Genomic DNA, 16648 nt, shown 5'->3' with positions numbered 1-16648 from the left:
GGAAGCGAAAGACCAAAGGGAAAGAAGGCGCGCGGATAAATAAGAAGGCAGGAAATTGGCGAGGCTAGAAATAATTAGCGCGGTTATTTATGAGGCTCTCCTCGCCTTTCAATTATGCATTTCCGGGCATATGCGGGAACGAACTCACGGCAAGACGATGAACGCAGGTCGCGGTACAGGCACTACGCGTTTTATGTCGTGAGCACAACTCGAATCTGCTAATTCCAAGCAAAAACTGTGGACAACTATTTCGAGTGCTCGCTCGTCAGCGTTAAATTCAGAAAAACAGTTTAGTATTCCATTTGCGAAATCCAAGAATAATGTTGTCATGATATTTCGAGTGATTTTTCTAAGATCTCCGTGTTCAAAATTTTTAAATTCACCTTTCGCATGCAAATTTTCTTCAAACGATGGATAATATAAACAAAACGGCGCGCGAATGTTTCTTAAATAATTCTCGCGTATACGCGACTCTTCGTAAATATCGCAGTGAGGCATTTACGGAAATGTATCGTACGGGAATAATAGAAGAGGATCGGCGCGGCGGACCCGGGCAGACCTAGCTGTCTAGACGCGACGCGGTAACGCCAGGGCAAATCGGTGTTAACAAATGGCTCTCGTTTGTTGTCTGTCAGCCATTTTTCGGTCCCCTTTTACTAGTGGACAGGCCTCATCTGGCCTTGATGCATCCCTCTAACTGGCTGAAAGAGAAAAAGATAGAGAACCAACTTGGTCTGGCCGCTCTCGTTTTTTCCCTATTTTTCCGAAACGATCCACCCATCCGGCAAAATCGTCCACCGAATCCGTTTTCCGCGTATTACATGTTCTCTTGTGTCTGGCTTATATCGTTAGTTATATTATCAATAGAAAAGCTACTGAAAAGAGACTTGTGTAAAGTCATTTCCTTGATCTCGACGCAGCGATAACGATTTATCGCGTGCGTTATATGTGTCACAAGATTTTATTCAATCGCACAATCAGATTCGACAATCTGCGTACGTAATACAAATAATATATCCAAAATCTTTGTGTTAATTTTATGTTATTGCCATTGATAATAATGTTGTGTCGCGAAATAAAAGAGAAAAAATAATTGAATTTTGTTATCCAAACTTCATACTACCGTTCGCGACAGGAAAACGTTAACAATTAGTATTTTGACGCGAGATAATCACGGAATACTTATTATACTCCGATACGTGTGACGAGACAGATACGAAGTGACAAATTGCGACCGCGAGTTCGTCGAGTAATTCGAGACGATATCTAGCATGTATATCGCGAGACAGCAGATCGAATTCGCGAGCATTGTTCATTGCCATTAAACGTATCTGGTGATCACACTTTCATGCCACCTGCGCTTTAAAGCAACATAACGCAGCCGCAAATGTTGCAATTCTATATAATTTCCATGTGCAGGTGGTTTCTCATCGATATGATAATATTAAATCTATACGCTTAACTCTCAATACGCGCGTAAATCATTGGTCGTAATTATAATATGTTACGCCTTGATAATGTACGTTTGAAATTTTTTCTCGTCAACGTCGCGTAGATCGCAAGCTAGACGGTAAAATCGTGATTGTACATTGTGCATTCCAATTAGAGATTGCGATGAATGGACTTAATAATGACTTTTGATTATCGCGAAATATTCTAATGATGAAATGACTTTATTGCATGCATACAGTCGAAAGCGGAAACTGCCGATCAGATATATAATTTCACACAGATAATGACCAATAATAAGGCATATTTCTACGATCCGTAAGTGCTATAACGCGGCTACCATGCATCGCGGGTACTAATATTATGCTGCCGCGTTTAAAATCCAACGGTCGGCTTTTTTAATATTTATCAACTATCAATTATGTTAATCAAACAGGTTCTCCCGCAGAAATACTCCCTCAAATCATTATATCTCTGCGTTGCGGCAATGATTCTTTAGGCTAATACGCTCGAGACACGTTTCGGAATCGACATGGAACACGAATCTGCCGTCGAAAATAGAACAAAAGCGCAGTGTAGCGTAAAATGGATAGCGATTGTAAATTGAAACAAAAATAAAGGAAATCGATAAGTATTGCAATTCGATTCATGATTTAACGGTGAACGTAAAGTGCTACGAGAAAAACGAAACTCGTATGCGCAACGGAATCGTCGCGCTTCAAATACACATCGGATACGAGCGTTCTCCATTCGAGATCAATATTGATAAAAGGTTCGAAAAGAATTCCAGTGAAAATGATACGACGTTCGGCACCGGTCGCCGAGCCGGATGTCGAGTGTAACACCGGCAGAAACAACAAAAGGTCCAGTTCTGGCTGGGTAATAATCCGTGGCCGTTGTTAGCGTTTGTCCACCGGCATTCTAATAGACAAGCGTACGCGCGGACACACGTGTGCGTACGTTTACGCGGTTTGTAATTGAAGGGGCTAGGAATGCGGACGCACGCATGAAGTAGCAGCCGGTAGACAGTGCAGGATACGCTTTTGCAGCGTACCGCGCATTTATGTATGTCCCTATTAGCGGGGAACGTGCGTAAGCTGCGCCCGTGTTAATTAACGATAGAAAAACAAGTGTTCGTCGATCTTGATCTCGGTGGCCGCGACGGCGGCGGCGGCGACGGCGGCGGCTGCACAGCGCACCGGGCGACTTTTCGCTGGTACGAAATAACACTGTGCGCGCTACGCACGTGTATTTTCTATTCGGCGTATCGACAACATGCGCGCCAGTTCTATTTATCCCGGGTTCAATCACCTCGCGAGAAGGGCATGTGTCTGCTATTACTAAAGACACGTCACAACAATATTAGTAAGTAGATTGTACGACTGGTCAATTTGTCGCACGGTGCGTGAACTACGCCTATAGGATCACATGCCTACGAAAGGGCTGCCTAATCTATGACAAGTGGATCTTCCTGTTTTGCAGATTGGTCTATGCTCGCACCACCATATTGACCTCACGGCCGCGCCGTGCGTTGGTCCGGATCTCGTCCAGGCCGAAAAGCAGTGTTTCTCAACAAACCTCTCGTACATACTTTGATTCCGACGGCGAGCTGCTCAACAACAATCGAGCCTGGGTTGTTATATCGCTTGTGCCGCTTTTTCACCCGCAGACAGTTCACAGCTATGGCATCAGACATGCGAGAGCTCGATCGATATCGTATTAGTATCCCGAGCGATTCAAATCAAATATCAGTTAGTTGTGTCTTGGTTGTCTGTCGAGAGACAAAACATATGTGCATATCATAGCATCCACATATCGATACTGTAAACGTTAATATTACACTACGACACATAACTCAAGAATTCGTACGTAATTATATACATATAATAAATATGTAGATTTACGTAATATCTCGCATTTGTACGAGTACGGCACTAAATAATCTACGAAAATGAATATACAACAAAATATTAAAAAATATATTTAAATAACAATTATTTAGTCGATAATGAATTGAATATTTGTCAATTTCAATTTTCTCGATCATTAAGTTTCTTATTGAACCCTCGAGCGTTTGCATAGATTCTAAACGCGAGGCGCTCGTAACGGCCAATAGATAAGGCTTAGCTAAGAGAAAAGTACGATTATTGCATGTGGAAATGTTCGTAACGAATAGATAACCCGTTCATTCAGCGGATCACCAGCACAAGTCCTATAAATAGTTTCGCGCCGCTAAATGAGACGAGTTCCAGGAAGGCGAGACACGTCCTCCGGTTCAGGCGCTTCTGACTTGTTGGAGACAAGAATATCGTGTAGGTGGCCGGAGGTGGCACGAAGATGAGACCGTAGAACAAGACGAGCAACCGCCAAGAAAGTATTAACTCGAAAAACTGTGCATCGTAGTCACATTCGATCAATTTTACTGCGCACAATTTTTCGGAATCAAACGTCAAAATCGCATAATAAGCTTGTTATCTCCAAATCATATTTTACAGCATTAATGTTATGTATTTAGAGGAACTCATTTATTCAGATAATTTTCAATTTTAATTATCATTCATATTGGCTATTTTTCTCCCGACTGTATCAATCGTCACAGTCGTGATTTTTCTTCATAAAGATTCGTTTTTTCCTGCGAAGCGATACATTTCACCGTTTTATGATTTATCTCGCGATATATAAAGATGCTACGTTGATTAGTTCTGCCATCGGAATGAGCCAGCTTTATCATTCACATTTGTACCCTTCGAGACGCGCAAAGCGATTCGATTTATCGTATTCGAAAAGAAAATCTCCTAGAGCGTTTGCGTATATCACATAATTCACAAAGATCATATATGTATACGGTAGTCCGCGGCAGTAATTTCCACCAAGTCATTATTATTGCATTAGCCAGCGGCTGAGCGCTGATTTGAATTATGTATATATAAGTTTGCAAATTGAAGGAGCGGATATAATTACGGGTTACACAATGCTCCGTGCGAATATCGTCGTCCGTAAATGTCCGCGCGCCGCTTTCGATCGCGGGGTATCCGACTGGAAAAATATTCCCGCGGCTGAATATACCGGAATTGGTCGGTTTAACAATTAATGTCGCAAGAGGCGCGAGAACGGGGGAAAAGTGAAGAAAAAGAATTAAACAAGCGTGATTATTCGTGAGCGCGACATCGCGTCTCGAATTCCGGAATCCGACAATTCGTAGCCTCAATTCCTACTCCCGATGCCGGAAAAGGGATCGGAAACTCGGCGATTTGCCAAGCGTCGCACACGTGGGATACCAGTGGATACGCGGCTAGGCAAACTTACATGTGCGTACAGCGAGCGTTCGGGCGCGACGCATCGAACCGATCTACGGAGTGCGACCGGTAATTAGCGGTGGTTACGTCAGCTGAAGCTAAACCTCGGCGCGATTCGATCACGCGTGTGTGCGTGCATATGATGCACCGTGGCCGTCGCGCCAGCGCTGGTACACACACACACACGCACACACAACACACCCACAAACACACAAAACGCACACACACGCACGCTTACGTACGCGTAACGCGTATAGGTAATGCGATAGCTATGTAGCGCAGAGTTACGCGAACCCAATAATACGTCTGACGGCCGTCTAGACGGGGCTACATGAATGCGGCACATCGCTGCGTATGTGCGTATGTGTAATCCCGCGTACGCACGATCATACGCGCTGTACATACTTACACGTGACCAGCGCGCACGCGTCATCGTCGGGATGTAACGCCGTGTACACACCGGCGCGCTGCGAAAGCGAGTTACGTGATACGGCTACTGCGCTCTCGCTCTCGCACGCACCAGTCGGATATCCTGCGATATCGTAGACCATCGTCCCGACGCTGATTAGATCGAATTAACCCCGTCCGAGTACTAGACGCGGTACTCACTGTACCGCCGCTTTTGCAGAAATTAATCTATTAATGTCCGACAACGCGTCGAAACTCCGACTGCTTCAAACGTTTTCTACGCTGCTCTTGTCTTCTTTTTTTTTCAAGCTACGCGACATCACATGTGTTGTGCGTACGTGTTTCTATTTTTTTTTATATGACGGAAAATAATATTTCGCATTTCTTTTGGTCTCAAATCTCCACGCGATTGCGGTGCGTCGCGTTCGGACAATGCTCGAGCGATATAAAGCAACATTCGCTTGCGATATGCGAAGTGCTACGTGCGAACGGTTTAGATGAATAGACAGATAAACAGATAAATAAATAACCAACGCCGGGGCAGATAGATCGGTATGAATTAGCGCGGGGAGGATAACTCACTCGCGGGTGCAGCTCGACTCGGAGTTAGAGAGCTCGAGGACGGCGGGTAAAAAGATATATTAGTTTCGCGAGAAGACGAGGCATAAATAAAAGAAAGAGCGGGCATGTACGGGCAGTACGCCTACTTCCTCTCGTGGATATCCGCGAGGGTATCCGTCTAGGATCGACTACTTGCGAACGGAACGAGGCGTGAAACCAGTTCGCATGGAGAACCTCAACGGTTGTTCTTCTCACGCTACTTGGACAGTCCACTGGCTACTCATAGATAGTAATCGTAATTACCCGGCGGACGTGGTTGGCTCTCGGTACAACCGCGTCCCTTTCTCGCCCCGTCATCGTCATTCTTTATCGCTGCTTCTTTTCTCTCTTTATCACTTCCCGTCTCTTTCTTGGTCAGAACACTTTTTCTTGGCTGTCGCCACGCGATCCTCGCGACGACCGGAGGGATATCCGCCTGTATTCTTCGCACGCTCGCATCAGACGCAGACTGCACTTGTCCGCGTTACGTACCCCTTCCGAAAGCGTCGGGCGAAAATTACGCTTCCGTGCCTGAATCGTCTCCGGTACGATCGACGATCGTCAAAGTTCGCGAAATAAATGATTTTTTTTTTTCAACGGAGCAAAACGGTAACCCGAATAATTTTAACTTTGAACAATTCTTTTAATCTATATTTTCAATGTATTTTATTCTACAACAAACGAGTATTTATAAAAAAAAATTGCGACACGTTATAGCGATAGATTCATCTATTTACTACACGTGATTGACAATGGTGAATAATTTTTCTCATCGATCTCTTTTGCCAGAAAAAAATTCCTCAATACACTGTCGCGATATAACTAATTAGCCCTTACACAACGGTGGAAAATTATGTTCAAAGTATAACGCGGCGTCCGCGGTTGTTGATTGCGAGTTTGGTTTTTAGTACGCTTGGCTCCGCTCATCGAGTGTACTTCTCTCGTCAGGGAGTGCGAGAGCACCCTGTGCCATAGCCGTAGACTAATGATTCCGTCTGAGTGGGAAATTGACCACTAGGGTGCTGAAAACCTTCGACCGCTGGTCGAGAGAAGAAGAGAGAGTAAGAGAGGAAGAAAGGAGAGATCCATTGTGTCCCGCGGGCCTTAGCGAGTGCTTTTCAGTTTTTTAACCGCCCTGCGCGTGGAACTTGGAGAACGCATCCTCCATACAAGTTTCTTCTGCGTGCACCATGCACGGCCGTAATTCCGTAAAAGACATTTCGCTTTCCGCTCGCTTACGGTCAGTCGGTTGACTCTCGCGTATAATCGAATTTTATTTATAAAGCGAAGACTCGCGGTGAGCCTCGATCGATTAAATCGTTCATTTTCAACGAATATTCTCTTTCGCCGCGGAATATGAGATCCGACTGTGCGCCACTCAACTGAGAAATTCCGAATAGCTAGCAGTCTGCAAAGTGTCTGCCATGTAAGAATGCGAGTTTACATTATAATGAGTACGGGTTGCAGCGGAGAAATCCGATCTCGGCGCAATAACCGCAGGGCGTCGATATTTACGTAAGGCTGCGCAGCAACGAGATCGGAGATGGCCGAAGGCGCTCGCGCGATACTAAGTGCAACTTTGCGAGAGCGCGTTTAACGCGCACCGCTGCATGAACAAAGAGAAACTAATCGAAAAATTATATTTATCGGATCGTAATATAACGTTATGAAGCAAAAAGACTCGACGTCCATAAATTAATAGATAAGTGCGTCCTAAAGCGATCGCGATATCTATATCGTTGCTAAAGAACAATAATCACTCGTAAAATATCGACGTGATCGAATTTAAGTGTAAATTCCGGTCAATATTTTGAGTACGCTAATAAAAAAAGTGTCCCTTCGCGGAAATATCTTTTTCCAATTCCTATTATCGATCAACGTTTCACCTCGCATTGTCGCTCAACGTACTTCAGCGGAAAGATTCCGCTACATCGACAATGCAACCGCTCTCCGATGTCGGAGAAGTATCCGGAGTCTCGTCTCGCTTTACAACATTGTGCGGGGCACGACGGAACGGTACGAAAGATTGTAGACATTCGACGTCTTCCGGTGTATAGAATCATCGATTTCCTCCGTTACGGCAACGTTACGGAGGAACTATCTTGCCTACGTCGGTGAGCGAGAACATCCCGTGGACACGTCTGTCCCCTGCAGAATACCGTGGAAAGAGTGCGCGCATCGTTAGAGCCGGGCTGTCAGATTGCGCAGGTGGTCACAGTGGACGTGGATAGATGGGCCATGGCGTGGGCAGCAACGACCGTGGTCCCTGCAGGCGAGTTCTCTCCTCCGCGCGCTCTTTTCCCTCCCCGTCCCTCTCTCCTACCGTCCGCCTTCCTTCCCTTTTCAGCGGAAGGCAACACGCCGCGCCAGCCTTGTCTTTTATTCCCGCATCTCCACATTCTTTTCTCCTTCAGCCATTGCATCGGCACGTTGCGTTCTTCCTAGTCCCGCGCTTCCATTTGCCGTTTGCTCCGCTATCCCTACCCGCTCGCTAACTTCATTACTTCGCCTCTTTTCTTCGTTCTTCTTCCGCCCGTCGTATTCCATCCACCGCATCGACGCGAAAGGGCCATCCTCGCTGCACACGAGGCTTCCACGGCGTATGTCAGTCATTCGGGCCACCGGCCGCCGTCCCTTGAATACTTTCTGCTAACTTGCGCACCGTGCTGGAATGATCTGTACGCATCCAGCGAGGTAGCCGAGAGCGCGCGCATGCACGCACGCACGCACGTACGTATGCACGCACGCACGCACGCACGACGCACGCACGCACGCACGCACGCACGCACGCACGCACGCACGCACGCACGCACGCACGCACGCACGCACGCACGCACGCACGCATGCACGCATGCATTCACGCGAGCAGGCACGTGTACAAGCGGTACGCGTAAGTGTAACGTTACCGATTCCTTGACGGCTCTCTCCGCCGACGGCATCTCGACGTTTAATATCTCAATGTCTGCTGAAACACGATCATGCCTCTCTCCATAATCTAACTTGTCTCTTTCTTTCTCTCTCTTTCTCTCTTGTTTCCTCGGTACTGTTACGGCGCGACAACCGCGTTCACGTTCGTGTGTGCTTTCGTTCACGTGGCCGTATCCTTCTCGGGACAGCGAGGACTGCGAGCGCCTAGAGCCCCCCCTCCCCCTCCCCCCTTTTCCTTCCGCCCCCGACGATCGCGGGTTCGAGTGCTGGCTGAAGGCTAAGAAAATCAACCGCGCTAAGATAGAAATTCTCGTCAAGTTCTCCTCCGAACGCTTGACAATAATCGCGAAGAGGGAAGACGGCGTGCATCATCGTCGAAGCGCGCGCGGAGTCACAAATGTACAAAAGGTAAGCTAAGACTCGCGCTGGATGCATCATTAGTGGAGAAATGCGCGCGTCGGTAAGACATATCGAGAACGTCCACGGGGAATGAACTTCAGGGGTCCATCCGCGCCGTGGAGCAGGGTAGAAACAATGAAGTTCTGAAGGGTTGACTCGGGCAGGGGGGATCAAAGGTTGAACGAAGGGGCGCGCGGTTTCAACAGCCCCACTGAGTGGCTATTAGGCACCCCCAAGCCAAGCAAGAGCAATTTGCTATAATCATTACCATTCAGGATCTCCGAGCCGAGAGGGCCCGTTTCTCCGTTCGTCTCTCTCGCCCTCCTCGACGAAGAGCCCACAAGCTTATGCCGGCGCCATTGTCAATGGCGAGTAATGTCTGACCAGAATTATGCGCATCTACGCGCGCTCAAAGTGAAACAGCGTCTGATCCGCGCTCCACGGACATAATACACGAATGAAATGAAGATAAATAAGGAAAATGCTGTGAGCGCGCGCGCGCGCGCGCGGAGGAAACGGGAGAAGAAGAAATCCACCACACGTGGAATAGAAAACACGCAGCTCTTCAGGCTAAAAGACCAAGATTGCTCTATTAAAAGGAAAATAAGCGAATAAGAGGAAAGAGGGAACTGGAAAAATAAAGCCGCGGTTGTCGCGGTGGCGAATAGTAAGAGTCGGAGGGACCGCGGAGTGTGGAGGACGCATGAATGTGCCAGCAAGAACAATTGATGAAAAACGGCGCGAGAAACGCTGCGTGGTTGGGTTTCTTGGAAAGTCCGTCTGAAGCGCAGCGCAGAATGAAGGAGGCAGGTGTGTCGCGGATGCAGCTGGAAGGCTGCATGCACCGTCGTTGCGAGATACCTTAACATCCTTTCCTTAATGTTTCCTCCTCCTCTCGCACTTCTCACTCTTTTATCCGCTGTCCGCGTCAGGAGCAAATTATCGACGATAAAGTTGCTTGAGGAAGTGCGTGTTTCGCGAGCGAAAACAAGTCGCTCGTGGAAGGGCGTTTTTTTTCAATTTTTTTCAATATAAAATAATGCCGTCTAGATAAGGCTGATTACAACATCACGCGACTGTGGCGCGAGCATTTCTCGTCCTAGCGAGCCGAGCGCGAGAGGAGCTTTAAGGTGTGTGCGGGTCTCGCGCGGACAGAATATACAGCAGAAAGACCTGTGGCGAAGGGTCGGAGCGCAGAGAGAAGCGATCCCGCTTCGAAATCCGTCTACCTGCCTACCGGTTGCAAAACACGACGTTGCTTCGCGCGGCGACGTTTATCGCCGCCCTAAAAGTCTGTCCATTCGGTGACGTCGCGCGGCCGGACTCGAGGACTCGGCGAGTCTAGACTGCCGGCAGACGTGGCAAAACGACGATATATTCAGTCTCGCCCTGCTCGCTGACCGCAGTCAGCGGAGATGGCTGCCTTTTACACGGTTGCCTTTACTACTTCCCGTGAAAAGGACTCGCCATGAGAAGAGAAAAAGGACGGACAGGATGTTGCAGTCTTGCCTGGAAATTTACAGGCTTTTCTCGAATACGCGGCCGAAGACAAACTACTTGATACACTTTCATCGACATGCTTTTACAAAGTTATGATAGGTTGTTTGTGGTTTTCGTCTCAACGGCAGCAACACGGTCCCGTGTTTTTTTTGCGGTTTCGATTGTCTCGTACGATCGCGATCTATCGGCCTAGATTTTTCGGGAGCGTGCATCGCCCCAGACACACAAGTACAAAATTTATTTCTATAGATCGTAGAATTCTATAGATACGATAAATATACGGCCATCGCAACGTGAATTAAAATTCTGCATTCGCCCGGCTGGGCCTTCTTTCTTCTGCAACACCGTGTTTTGATTCTTGCGGCCGAACGAGATCACACGCCGGAATCGCACGAGGAGTCTTTCTTCTCCGTGCGTCTGCACGCGATTTGGTGCGAATATAGAGAACGCATAATAAACGGGTCCCGCCGAATCTGTGTACCTGCATCTGCGAACGAGAGAGGAGCTTCAACGCGAGAGAGGAGCGAATGATTCGTGTTGTAATAAATAGCAACGCGGGAGGAAGAAACGGGCGGAGAGAGAGAGAGAGAGAGAGAGAGAGAGAGAGAGAGAGAGAGAGAGAGGGAATAAGAGTAACAAAAAGGACGTCGTAGCATGTTGGAAGAGGTAAGCTGTTATTGCCATTACTTTGCCTGCCTGCCTCTCTGTATGCGCGTTGCGGTATGCATTATGCATGTGACAGCGAACCTTTCAAGTTTTGCATGTATCGGACTCAACATTAATTCAAAACTAATGCTACGCATCCGCTCCGTTTCTAACATTGATAATGCGGACTCCGCGCGTTGCAATTTCATTCCCGGATGTCAGTCAGATGCAGAGATTGTGGCGCATTCTTATTTGCGCGACGCGCATTTTTTTTTTTTTTTTGCCTTTTCCACAACGAGGATGTCGTCATGTCGTTTATCGGCGTCGAATAGCAACTTAGCTCGATTTTAATTGTTATTTACGCGTATAGATTATAGACTAAGATGTATTTCGCGTGTATCAGTAATCAAGAATATGAGAAAGCTGTATCTGCTAAACGGGGGAGTTGCGAACCGTTGAGATATCTTACAGCTACCGCGGACTGAATAAGCGAGTTTCTCGTTATCTGTCAACGTGCCATCAAAATGAAACGGCCGTTCTCTCTTCTTTCACGATGCCTACAATCTGCATTACGTATCTGCAAAACAAGCAATTTGCTTCTACAAGCATGCACTTTGCGATTCGTATCTTACGGTATGCCTACGTCTATCGCGCTACAGTGTGTGTGTTTGTGCGTGTGCGCGTGTGTGTGTGCACGCACGTGTATATTTGTGTGCGAATCCGCTCTCATTATATTCGAGTGAAATATTCTACCAGAATATTCAAGTCTCGCCACGACGGTTAGTTGTGACATCGTATAAATAATACTATATTCCTAATGGCATTACTTCGTCGGATAGTTTAATGATCTTAAAAGGACAAACGCGTAGCTTTCGTGTCTTATATAATAAAAAGTTCTGTTGTCTCGTTACGCGAGATGCACGAGAAACACCGGCGAAGCGCTGCGCTGGCGCGCACGTGTGCAGCGTAAATCTTTAAACATTACTGATGCGGCCGTGCAAGCGAGAGGAGGCTGACGCGGATATAGCTTTGAGAATGGGAACAGAAGCCATGAGACATTGTTTCTTTGAGCGCGCGCTCGCGCATACCGGCATAAAGTGAGAGCATAAGAATCGCGAAATTAAATTCCCGAGCTAAGTTGACTGGCATCGGCCAGCTGGCTGCTAACACGTATACAGAATGCAATATTCGTAAGAAGGCGCGTATCCTCGCGCATGTTTGGTACATAAAACTTCTCTGAATAAACGTAGTAAAAAGGGAGCTGCGTTTTAATCTTCTATGCCGGGCAATTTATCATTTAAATTCGTATTCATTAATTTGAAAAATTAGATTCATTATTACGAAAAAGTAATTCCGCTCACGCAAATGTGTAGATTATTTGAAAAATTCTCGAAATATATATAAAGAATAAATGGCATCAATAGTTCTAAAGAAACGCTGGGTAAAAATTTTTGAAGCTGTAATTATTTTGGATAAACGTGCATTTCGCATCTTTAATTGTGCATAAAGACGCTTTTCGCGAGACGAGTGCCGCAACAAGCGACGTATTGATGCGTTAAGAGATTATATTGAGAAGGAAAAATAATTTTAAAAAGATAGAAACCATCTCTTTTCCCATTTCATTCCGAGAACTTTTCAAATGACCCGTGCATAATCGTGAAATGTAAGTATCATCCACTGTGCGCAATGAAGGTTCTACGGGCGCATTCGTAAAGCTGAATTTCCGGACCGTGCAGCGGTTACTCTCAAACGTATACGGTCTTAGATGCATCCTGTCCACGCTTAAGTGGACAGGACGTTCCGTAGCACCGTCACGATTCCATGCAACCGCCGCAAACCCTCCGGGGAGCACGTAATTACGCAACACTATTGGCAGTACGGTAGCATAATGTTCGCCTCGGGTTACTGATGAGCCCTGACGCAGTTTCGCCGATTATGCGCCGCCAATTCAGCATACAGAGAGTAACCAACACGTACACGTACGCGCGAGACGTCCGTAGTAGCTTATCTATCAGCGACAATCGAATGCGCCTGGACGCATGACGATCGATCACGTTTCATATAGAAGCCAATAACGTTTTCGGTGAAGGATTGTATACATTTGTTCGCGACATTCGCCGTCAGTGTGTGTGTGCACGTTTCCTGGTATTTAATTTAAATGTAGAAAAAAAAAATATATATATATATATATATATATATATATATATCGCGCTTCCACCACGAATCGCATTAGCTCCCTGTTGCATAGATCGAACTGACCTGTTGCGTAGATCGAAACTGCGTCAAAACTTTACCCAAGCTCTTATGAAACTGAGTGAAACTTTTACGAACGTGCGACATCCCTGCGAGAGACAAAATTTCTAATCATGGCGAAGGAATTATCCGGCAAAAATTAGATATTGATTGCACGCAAGAATTTTCAGCATCGACGAAGCGTAATTCGTAATACATTTGTCTTATTTCTTTTATATCAAATTTTTGCAAATTTTCAGTCGTTAGAAAGCAAACCGTGTGATGCATTCAACTCGAATAATTTCAATTTCTCGGTCCGTGCTAAGATCTTTTCTATTCTTCTCTCTCTCTCTTTCTCTCAACCGTACCTTAAATCGACCAAATCGACGACATCCGCGCATTCGTGCGCCATACATTCATTCTATTCCATTCTGACTTGTTCCGTCGAGTTTTTGCGCTTTCGTACAGACTGACAGACTGATTCTGCTATATCCGTCGCGCGCGAGCGCGAGTCGACCCGTCTCCGATGACTCGTGACTTCCCGCCGAGTATGAATGAAGCATCGCGTAACGCCGCTTCGTCTCTCGACGAGACTCTCCACTGTCACCAGAAAATCGCAAGAAACGCGATCGTCAGAAACATATAAAAATAATCTGACAAACACGACACGACGTAATATGTTTGATGGTAGCAAAGATTCTAATTGACAAGAAGAATATATGCGACGCGCGTTTACATAACTGTATCTAAAAAAATTGTCCGATGTATTGTACGTAAATTTCTAGCACACATTATTACGTTTATTATTAGTTAATAAAATAATTGGAACATCTTTCCCTTGACAAAACAATTAAATTTTTAATTAAAAAAATCGCTATCTTCTAGCGCCATATGATTTTCTCGTAGATTTATCGAAGAAGAAAAAAGGAAGACTGCAAGTTTGTAATACTGGAGCGATTTTAATAATGAAATACCCGTCTTCGCGCACCAACTGATGATTGAACGAATAGAGCCCGAGCGTCGCTCCGCGTAAATCGAATTTCTCCATTCTCGCAACAACACGCGCAAAGACAGCCGTTGATAAACGAACGGCGATTCAGTACGGCAGACCGTCCATTGAAGAAGGTCTAGACTGCTGCACAGCAGTCGGACAACCCCGAGTGGATTCTCCGTGCAACGCTTCCCGAGATCGATCGACCGTTCGATCGCTTTTTGCCGCTCCGCGGAAGACGATCAAAGGCGGGATCGCGAGTACGAAGGAAGGAAAATCTCCACGCTTCTCTCGTGCACTATTTCTCTTTCTTCACCCTATCTATAGTCGCCCTTCTCTCACTAACATTCCTTCTACCTCACACCTACCTATTTCCCGTTCTTTCTTTTTCAGCGGACTCACTCTCTCTCTCTCTCTCTCTCTCTCTCTCTCTCTCTCTCTCTCTCTCTCTCTTTCTCTTATTATCAATCGCGCCGTCTCTCACATTACGCTTTTCCTTCCGCCGCGTGCTCGCTGACGATCCTGTCTGTCCGATCGTCTGTCCATCTCAGACTTCGTCAAGGAACAGTGAATCACGTCCATTGACTGCGCACGGTAGTCAGACGGCTTGGGCCGGGCCATATACAGACTAGATTCACTCGTCTCGAAGCTTAGCAGACCGACCGACGAGCTGCAAGACGTCGTATGCAATTCGAAACGCCGTCCTCGCAATCTCAACTATTTGTTATTTATTAAAAAATGCTACGCGTACCCGAGTATATAGAATGGAGTTAATTGCTATTTATTATAGGCTATATATATCATTGCAAATTTTAACGACGAATTCTTCACAGTCAACGCATCCTATTTTTGCTGTCGATTTATCTTGAGAATAATCACATGGCTCTTTTTGCGTAAAAAATTGTATAAGATGTTTCGGAACCTATGAAAAATCTATTAACAATATATTGCATATTGTGGATTTCTATTGTTAAAGAATATTATAAATGTGGATTTTTCTATCAATTTTTTCGAGGAAAGAAAAGTACATTAAGTAAACAGAATAAAATTAAAAAGTTTACCGCCGTGATTTCTGAGGTTCATAAACAATTCTCACGTGAGTCGGAAGAGGGGGGGGGGGGGGGCGCGCTCAATTTCCCGGGTTAACAAATCTATGCCAGGCTATTAATAATTTACGAGTTATTAACAAGCGAAAATCAATAGCTTGGAATCGGGCTTCAAAGTAACAGACGGAACATTAGAACTCCTGTGTAAAGTAATAAAAAAACTAGTGACTGGAGAGGCAGCGCTATGGTTGCAGGACAATTGTTCTCTGTGTCGTGCCAAGCGCACTATCATTCGCATTGTGTGCGCAATAGGCGGAAAGTCTACGTGGTTGTCTACGAAAGTACACGTATAGTTGGACGTAGTCGCGTAACGATATCAATTAGCGCATCGGCTGTGTGAGGAAGGACGGGAAGGGTGCGGGTTTCCGTAGTGGGGTAGTCTAGCGGTAGTTGCGACGGGGTGCGCTGCAAGGAGCGCATAGTATCCCTGGTGGCAGATCCAGCATCGTCACGTGCCCAGGGGGCGGTACCGCTTTGTCGGGGGTCGCGCCGAACCGAGTCGCGCCGAGCCGCTCGAGGTATAAAAGAGACGTGGACCAGCGGTGCATCCACCAATCACCATTGCACCTTGCCGCTGGAACGGTGTGTATTGCATTACCTTGCCGTGCCGAATTTTTCCTTCCGTCATTTCACACGCGTCACTCGAGATGATCCGCCGCGACGACACTGACGACTGACCAAACAATTTCAACACCCGTCAATTTCATTCAGCTCATTCGCGTTTCACGAAACAACCGGAAGTCGCTGCTTTAACGTCAACCCCCTCGATGTCTTCGGGCAGTGCAGCATGTAAGACCTGAATCGTATCTCTCTCTCTCTCTCTCTTTCTCTCCTCGAGAGATCCACGATTAAGTTTATTTTTCACGGTTCAGTTCTGCAAGAATCGCTCCGCGATTTTTGCGAAAATTGAGAGAAGCTTTGGTTTCGAGATTTCCAAGTTTTTTTAATCGAGTATTTTGAGACCGTTTCATTATTCTCGATAATCGTCAACCCAACAAGTTATTTAATACTCCGATTAGAAGATTATTTGACAGTCGTCACCCATACATGTTAAATTTGCAATATATAAATCAATTTTAATGTTATTATTGTGC

The 16648-nt window shown here is 46.1% G+C and overlaps 1 long non-coding RNA gene across 2 annotated transcripts in view; it reads right to left on the bottom strand.

The window, feature by feature from the left end:
- LOC136997100 (uncharacterized) overlaps nucleotides 1–16648 on the bottom strand; it is a 53277-nt gene that overhangs the window by 7418 nt on the left and 29211 nt on the right. The window lies entirely within an intron of this gene.

The sequence above is a fragment of the Linepithema humile genome, chromosome 1 (assembly GCF_040581485.1).
Source record: "Linepithema humile isolate Giens D197 chromosome 1, Lhum_UNIL_v1.0, whole genome shotgun sequence".
NCBI lineage: Eukaryota > Metazoa > Arthropoda > Insecta > Hymenoptera > Formicidae > Linepithema > Linepithema humile.
The sequence above is the reverse complement of the archived record's forward strand: the minus strand, read 5'-3'. Positions and strand labels throughout refer to the sequence as shown.